This window comes from Lagopus leucura, unplaced genomic scaffold, assembly GCF_019238085.1.
Source record: "Lagopus leucura isolate 7727_CA_CO unplaced genomic scaffold, USGS_WTPT01 Super-Scaffold_100157, whole genome shotgun sequence".
NCBI classification, from domain to species: Eukaryota; Metazoa; Chordata; class Aves; order Galliformes; family Phasianidae; genus Lagopus; species Lagopus leucura.
In genome coordinates, this window is record NW_024962334.1 from 49,520,690 (window position 1) to 49,528,686 (window position 7,997).

Here is a 7,997-nt window from a genome sequence, read left to right on the forward strand (position 1 = left end):
AAATGTGGCTGAATAAATACTCTTGTTGGGTTAAGATTAAAAACAGATTTTACAGGAGTCAAGCCCAGCTAATGCGTGCGTGACTAAAACCTGAAATGTCAAGATGTGTCCAGCAGTTTGGAAGTCCAGTGGTTACTCATTGCTCAACTACTGGAATAGTCAATAGAAACTCCCAGATAGAATTTGATGACTGGTGCCCTGCTAAATAAAAACTGTACTGATGGAACATGGTTTATTGGGAAATATTGGTGAGGATGGATGGTTGGACTGGATGCTCCTGGAGGTCTCTTCCAACCTTGGCAATCCTATGATTCTATGATGAGGTATTCATAGTGACACAGAAAAATAACGAGTCACATATTTTCCACGGGGCTTCCCCTAATCTGCCCGTGTGCCTTGAACCCCATTTCATTCCAGTTCCTGAAGCAACACTGTAGGATGTTGATCTCCAGTTCTGCCACAGCCCTTTCCTACCATGGGCCTGCTTCTTTGGGTCTGACCCACAGCCCGACATCATGACCTGCCTTCTTCCTACTCTGTCACCACAAACTCACCTAATGGACTCTTGTTTGAACCTGGTCTCCTTGTTCCGTCACAGGGGCTGTGATGGACCCTACTGCCCACTGATGAGTTTTTCTTTTCTTGCTTTAACGCTTTAGAAATAATATACAGGCCCCAAAGGATCTGTGGTTTACATTTTAGAACCTCAGAGATTACTAGGTATAACAGATAGTGTGTTGCTTTCACTTTTTGGCCATATTAGACTATATCCATCCTTGATATTTACATAGTGAATTAAACATCCTCCCAGCACAACTCCACTAATTGATGGTGAAGGAAAAACATGCACGGACCACCAACAGTAAAGACTTCATGATTGGTTACTCCAGGAATGACTTTGCCAAGCAGAATCCAGAGACTCCTTCTCCATGAGTTCCAAAAAGTTCTCTTTGATGTGATTTTATATCAGAACGGACTTATACAAAATGATAATACATTTATTGTGTCATCTACAGCAGTTTACATGTTAAAAACAATTTCTCTGAACACAAAAAAAAATGTTAGAAACCAGCAATTGATAAATGTTTTTCCACCTCATAACAAAGCTGTATAACCCCAGACCCCATTACCAGTTAAACCAGTTTTGACCCCCCCCAAAAAGATAAGTATTAGACCCAACAGGCCAGTATGTTTGTACCTTGACACAGACAAAAGCCAAAATACAACTTCCCATACTATAAGATCTCAGAGCTGTGGGATATTTTGTTGCCACTAAATTGACAAAAAGAAGGGGATAAGAATGAACACGTTAAGAATTTGTTTTTACAGCTTATATTGGTATACAAAGGCCTCTTCAGACTTTTCTGCAAGGACAAAATCCCTCAGAAAAGGTAAATTCCAGAAGCCTAAGACATTTTGGATGCTGGAGAGTGTCACACGTTGTCATGTCACACAGTAATTCTTCATGTGGATGAATCCCCCAAAAGAAAGCTGATGGGAATTTGTGATATTAATCATAAGAAAGTGAAAGGATCACAAGGTTCAAGACATTGTTTAAGCTCTGCTGGTGAGTTTCCATACACAAAGTACAATATGTATTTAGCCAAATGTAGTTTATTACTACTAGATATGTATGGAGTTTACCATCAGATCATCATTAACTGTTATCTCACACTCTGTATCTTCCCAACATTACTCTTAAATACAATTCTGAACAGGCTGCACGTGCCTGACTCCTAAAAAGTCTTTTTTCACTGCATGTGTACTCTATACCATGATTTATTTTCTTTCATGGACACAGAAATGCATATCACATGACCACAATCAGAGAGCAAATGATTTTGTATGCCCTAATTTCTTCGGAAGCTTTGTTCATATGATCAAACCTCAAGACTGGAAAAGAGAGTTTTAGTAACATGAAACCACGCACTCAAAGTGGGGAGGAAAAGTTTAATTTGTTGAATAAAAGGATTTAATACTCCTTGTGATTAGAGATGATTAACAGTAGTCATGCTCTCCTTGCCAGCTCTTCTCCACCACTGTTTTTCAGAGTATACGTTCAATGGGAGGCACTGAAGAGTTCATCACAGACTGAATGGTGCTATATGCAGAAAGCTGAGAAACTCAGTACAGTCATGCAGATTTGAAGAAAGCTCATAACAACTCACCATCAGCTTTCAGCAGTTTTTCAATCTTTTTTTGGTCTGTGGGAGCCTTTATATAATCACGGGTAAGACCAAAGTCCTTCAGAAACCTTACAAACTTCCATTCCTATATATAACGTATGAATTTATATTCCTTAATGATCCTCCACTGACACTTCATAAACAGTCTATGGACTCTGGAATCTCCACTACCTGATTACTACTGCCATAGGCAATTATCTCTAAACACTACTGAGAAATAATCTAAACCAACAGGCTTGATGAGTTCCTGAGCAGTCAGTCTGATGTAGTGGTTGGCAACCCTGCCCACAGCAGGGGGGTTGGAATCAGATGACTTTTGAGTCAACCCAAACCATTCTATGACTCTATGACTTTATGTGAAATAAAGCTGTTCGTATTTAAGGAAGTGTGAAATGATCTGGAGGCAAGACTAGTTTGAACAAGAGCAAAAGCCATGAGTTATTTCAATTTGGAAATTAGAAAAATGTTTCTCGCTGCCAGGAGTTTTACAGTAACTTTCCAATGACTGTGGAAGGTGAGAAAAATAAAACAGTTACTGAATTTTAAAAGGGAAGGTTGATACTGATAGTGTCAATAAGAGAAAGATGTGGGCGTGTAGGTGGCCAACAGTTTACCACAAATCAGCAATGTGCCCTGGTGGCAAGAAGGCCAATGGTATCCAGGTTGACCAATGGTTGACCAACAGTTGACCAAGCATTGACCAGTGGTTGACCATAAGTCAGCAGTGTGCCCTGGTGGCCAAGAAGGTCCATGGTTCCTGGCAGGCATTACACAGAGCATGGCCAGCGGGACAAGGAAGGTGATTCTCCCCTCTGCTCTGCTCTGGGAGGCCACATCTGGAGCACAGCACCCAGTGCTGGGCTCCCCAGTTCCAGGAAGACAGGGAACTGCTAGAAAGAGGCCTGTGGACGCCAGTGGAGGGCTGCAAAGATAGTGGGGACCTGGAGCACTTCCTGATGACACGACAGGCTAAGAGCCCTGGTGCTGTGCACCTAGAGGAGGTTGAGATCAGTTCTGATCAGTATCTGAAGGATGGGGATCAAATGGATGGGGCCAGGCTCTTCTCACCACTGCCCAATGATAGAACAAAGGGCAATGGGCATAAAATGGAACATAGGAAATTCCATATGAATGTGAGAAAAAACTTCACTGTAAGGGTGACAGCACTGGCACAGGTTGTCCAAAGAGGTGGTGAAATCTGCTTCTCTGGAGACATTCAAGACCCATCTGGACACCAACCCATGCAACCTCCTTAAGGGAATTGCTTTACAGAGGGTTGGACTGAGGATCTCCAGAGGTCCCTTCCAACACCTACAGTTCTGTGATTCTAATATTCTATATTGGCCAAAATATAATTGCTCCAGCTGGCACAAATGTAGCTGGAAACAGAAAGTGCAAAAAAACCTGTTGAAGTCATTCCCCTGGGCTGTGGAGCACTTTGAAATCCATTTATCTATCATTAATATATCAGTTATCATATTAATTGGTAAAAACTCTGCTGGATCTTGGGCAAAAAAGTCAATTCACAAAGGCTGATGATCCATTCCCTTTTTGTTACTTTTGAAGAGGACTGGGAACCCGGTTGTGCTCTGAGTAAAGCAATTAAGGAGCTGCTCTGTGGAAGGTTTTTCCTACTTGCCATTGATGGTGGAGAAAATCCAAGGAGAATTCATTTTTACAGGTGTAATCTCAAGTTATCAGCCAAGTCACTTCCTGCCCACTTCTGTCATTTAGTAAATAGAACTAATTATGTGGTTGCCACACTTGGTTCTTTTGTTTCTGTGATGAACAGATGCTGAGAAGGAGGAGGTGGACACCAAATACAACATGTGAATTTATCTGCTTGCTTTTTTCTTCCTTTTTCCACCACATTTTAACACTTGTTTTTAAGATACTTACACAAAACAGAGTAGCTTGGGTACATTCCTTGCATGAGATAAAAGCACCCACAACTGAACACACACAGGTGAAGGCAGAAAGAGCTGAGGTCACCAGGCAACAAGGAAACAAGCCTTTGAAACACACATCTTAGTTTTCATTTGGGGATGTTAATTGTTGTGTCATATCAGCACTCCACATCAAAAAGTCAATAATAAAACAGTAAATACTCACAAAAGATGCAGTACAGCAGGCTTTTGAACAGTTACAAAAATGAAGAAAATTAGACTAGATATACATTATGGACATGGTAGAAAAAATGGCTCAAGGAGCACTGCACACTTTTGTTTCTCTTTTAATTACATACTGTTAATAACATATGCCTTTCTAGCTCCAAAATATATTTCACAGTGAAAATCAAACAAAGCACTGTTGCACTCAATCAATATTTACAGACACCTAGAAGCAAACCAGCTTTGGGTTTCTTCCATTCTGGAATGAAGAGACATTGCAGCCACAGTGAGAGATGGCTGCACACGTCCAACATTTCAGCTTACATTCAACATAAAGATTTCTGAGACAGCAATTTGTGCGATGGCATCAGAACCTGGTTTAGATAACTCTGTACATTTGAAGAGTGATCTTTCCAGTAACAATGAAAAAGTCAGACCGACTAAGGGGAACAAGGCCAGGCTGGATGTGGCTCTGGGCAGCCTGGTCTGGTGGCTGGCGATCCTGCCCATGGCAGTGGGGTTGAAACTAGATGATCTTTGATGTCTTTTTCAACCCAGGGCATTCTATGATTCTATGAACAGTTTTTGCAAGCATATCAATACTTTCAATAAAAAGAAATCATAATAGAAGGGGTTGTTTGTATAATATGTATATATTATATATTAGATATGTAGAGATATATTAATTCTTCTCATAAATTCAGTGCTGGTGAAATGTACCAAGGACTTCAGTTTGTCCAATGAACAGTAAACACAAGGATTGCAACGGCAGAAATTTCCTCTCCACTGCCCTCCAACTTTCCTTGCTCCAGAGCATAGCTCTGTAAGAGGCAAGTCCAAGTCTTTGGGGCTATTCAGTCCTTGGCCTCTCCTGCTGAGAATGCAAAAACAATGATAACAGCAGTAATACTGTGCTGAAGCCAAACTCCAAGCCAAATTGAAGTGGCTGTGTTCTAACAATAGCAATGTTTTTCTGTACTGATTCTAACATAGCTGAGGACCCAGTTTTCCATTGTGCATGACTGAAAGGTGGTTTTGGTGTTGTGGACACATGCCCATAAGGCACTGGACTGAGATCCACCAACTCAAATTTCAGAGCACTGCAGAACAGGAAGGAAAACAGCAGAATCTAAAAGGAAGCTCAGAAAAAGCCTCAATCAAATAAAATAATATAAAACAAAGTCAAATAAAACTCAAAATGAAAATTATAAAATACACATTCTTACTCTGGACTGAAACGTGGAAAAATTCTCCAGCTAGAGACATTTCAGAGTTATTTAATTCTTTTTTTTTTTTTTTTTTTTTTTTTCCAAAAAAGTTTTGAATTTATGAATGCTTGAAAATTAGCCACCAGCTATTCATGCAAAATACTTCTAGGGTTTTTGTTTTTTTTTTTAATAATATACTCACAATATTGTCAATGTAACTCTTAAGTGAAAGGCCGTACTACAGAAAATACGAAACTAAATATTATATGCTCATCTAATGTTAGATAATTCATTTCCCAAGTCCCAAATATTCATTTACCTGATAGGTCTGACTTCGCCATTCTTCCTCTTCAGTGTCCTTCTGGCATGCAAAGAGTTCCTTGGAGAACTCTATCTCATAGCTTTTAGCAGAATCTAATGGGACAGGAAACTCTGATCTGTCAGCTAAAATACTTCAGAGATTTTTTGCACATGGTCTGGAAGAGGGGGAAGGATTCTGCTCTCAGAGCAGCAAGACTTGCAACAAAGGTATTTGTACCATCTAACTCCCACTTAGGTGTAAGCAAAGCGATTTAAACTTTTTTGGTGGTCCTCTGTGCCAGGGTAGATTGCATCTGACTGGAACGCAAATGTCTTAAGAGTATGATCCTGTACTGACGTGAAGTCAATCTCAACACTTCTGCCTGTTTCAAATTATTTTTACATTCATTTACTCTGCTACAACCAAGAGCAGAATATGTCCCTTAAAGCACTATGTAAGAGTTAAGTATTATAATTAATACTTCTTTTGCAACTTTCTGACCTTTTTTTCCTGTTAAAAAAATAAGGAAACTATTGTTATTCTTAGAAACCTGTACTTAAAATGACATTAAAACTTCATTTTTACCCAAACTAACAAAAACCAGTGAAATTAAAACTTCAGCACATAGTAACCATTCTCTTTTCCTTTTTTTTTTTTTGTTGTTGTTGTTGTTGTTTCCATGATCAAGCTCCAAAGAACAAGCCTGAATTTTAAATTCCCTGGTTACTATTAGTTCCAGTTCATACCTTCACATTTAAAATGTCATTTTCATTTTTTTTTTAATATATGCACACGCACACACGCACACACACACACACATATATAGATATATATATGTATATCAGTTCATAAATCCAAAATGAAGAGAGAGCTAGTACGGTTATCAAAGCCTTTATGAGCTGTATAAAGACTCGTTAAGAATTGACATCATCAACATTTGACTGAAGTAGATGTGCACCAGTCGTGGCTTTAACTACAAGGCAAAGTTGGAAAGAATGTTTTAGGTTTTCAAAGAGAAACAGTAAGAACATCAATGTTAAAACAAATTATCCAAAGAGAGAGAAAAATGCCAGATGTGGGAAGTCATCCAAAGGCTTCATCCTTTCTTTCCACAGCGTTTCACTGTTCAGTTTGATTGCTCAGCAAAAGCAGACTTTTACCTTCCAGGATGATTGTGCCAGATCCCTCTCGTGCCTCTAGCAGAGAAGAACCAGGACACGCAGAAGTCAGCCAGGTTGCAAAGGCACCACGACGCGTGACAGTACTACACAAAAACATGCTGTGTTTGGACATGGATGCAAAAGGTTCACAGTTATCTGGAGGGAAACGCTGTCTTGGAACTGACTTTTGTTCTTAAGGTGGGAAGGAAGGGTTATTTTTATTATTCAAACAATTCAGTCAATCCATCAATCAACTCTCAGTCAACCATTGCCAAAAATATAGATATATCTCAACTACATGGCCCTTTTAGAAAACTCACAGCTTAGCTAGAACATAATGCATTCTCAGAAGCATCCTTGGGTATGGAAAAAAGTCAGCTGATCCCATCAGTCTTGCCTGGAGTACCCCCATAGACTGATGACAGCTGTACAGCTTTACATTGGCACAGCAGTTCCTTTAAGCCCACTGGGTACATCTGACTGAATCCAACCACGAAGTTAATGTTCTGGTGTTCTTCCTGAACTGGCTGGTATGATTAACTCAAACATGTTAGCTCCATCCTAAGACTCAAAAAAGAAACACTGCGGAAATTCACATGCCAAAAGTCAGATGATGGGCTAAGATACGTTCGACTAGAAGAAAAAGAATGCAAATACAAAACTAAATGAAAATCAGTTTGAAAAATAACCATTATGTCCATTCATGAATTAGGATCGGTTTGGCAACCAAAGATCAAAACTGCACAGCAATCACTTGTTACTTTTGACTGACAACGGATTACTTGCAGATGCTCTGAAATGTATATCACTGAGCAAGTGGGCTTGGCCTGTTTTTATCTTTTAAATATTTTTCCATTAATGGCATCGAGTACAGTTGTGTATTTACACTGATTGTTAAAAAGATATGTATATACACTTCCTTCACTTTTTTCACCTCTACAAACATCAAGAATGTTCTGGAGGTAAGGAAAGGGGAAGGGAAGTGAGGAGAAGGGAAGGGAAGGGAAGTGAGGAGAAGGGAAGTGAGGAGA

At 39.6% G+C, this 7,997-nt stretch overlaps 1 long non-coding RNA gene across 1 annotated transcript; it reads right to left on the reverse strand.

Moving 5' to 3' along the window:
- Nucleotides 1-4,403: 4,403 nt before the first annotated feature.
- Nucleotides 4,404-7,991, reverse strand: LOC122189806. The gene is made up of 2 exons (XR_006181975.1): nucleotides 5,825-7,991; nucleotides 4,404-5,397 (listed from the first exon to the last, which is right to left on the reverse strand). It is a non-coding gene; the product is annotated as an uncharacterized LOC122189806 (long non-coding RNA).
- Between the last annotated feature and the right edge of the window lie 6 nt (nucleotides 7,992-7,997).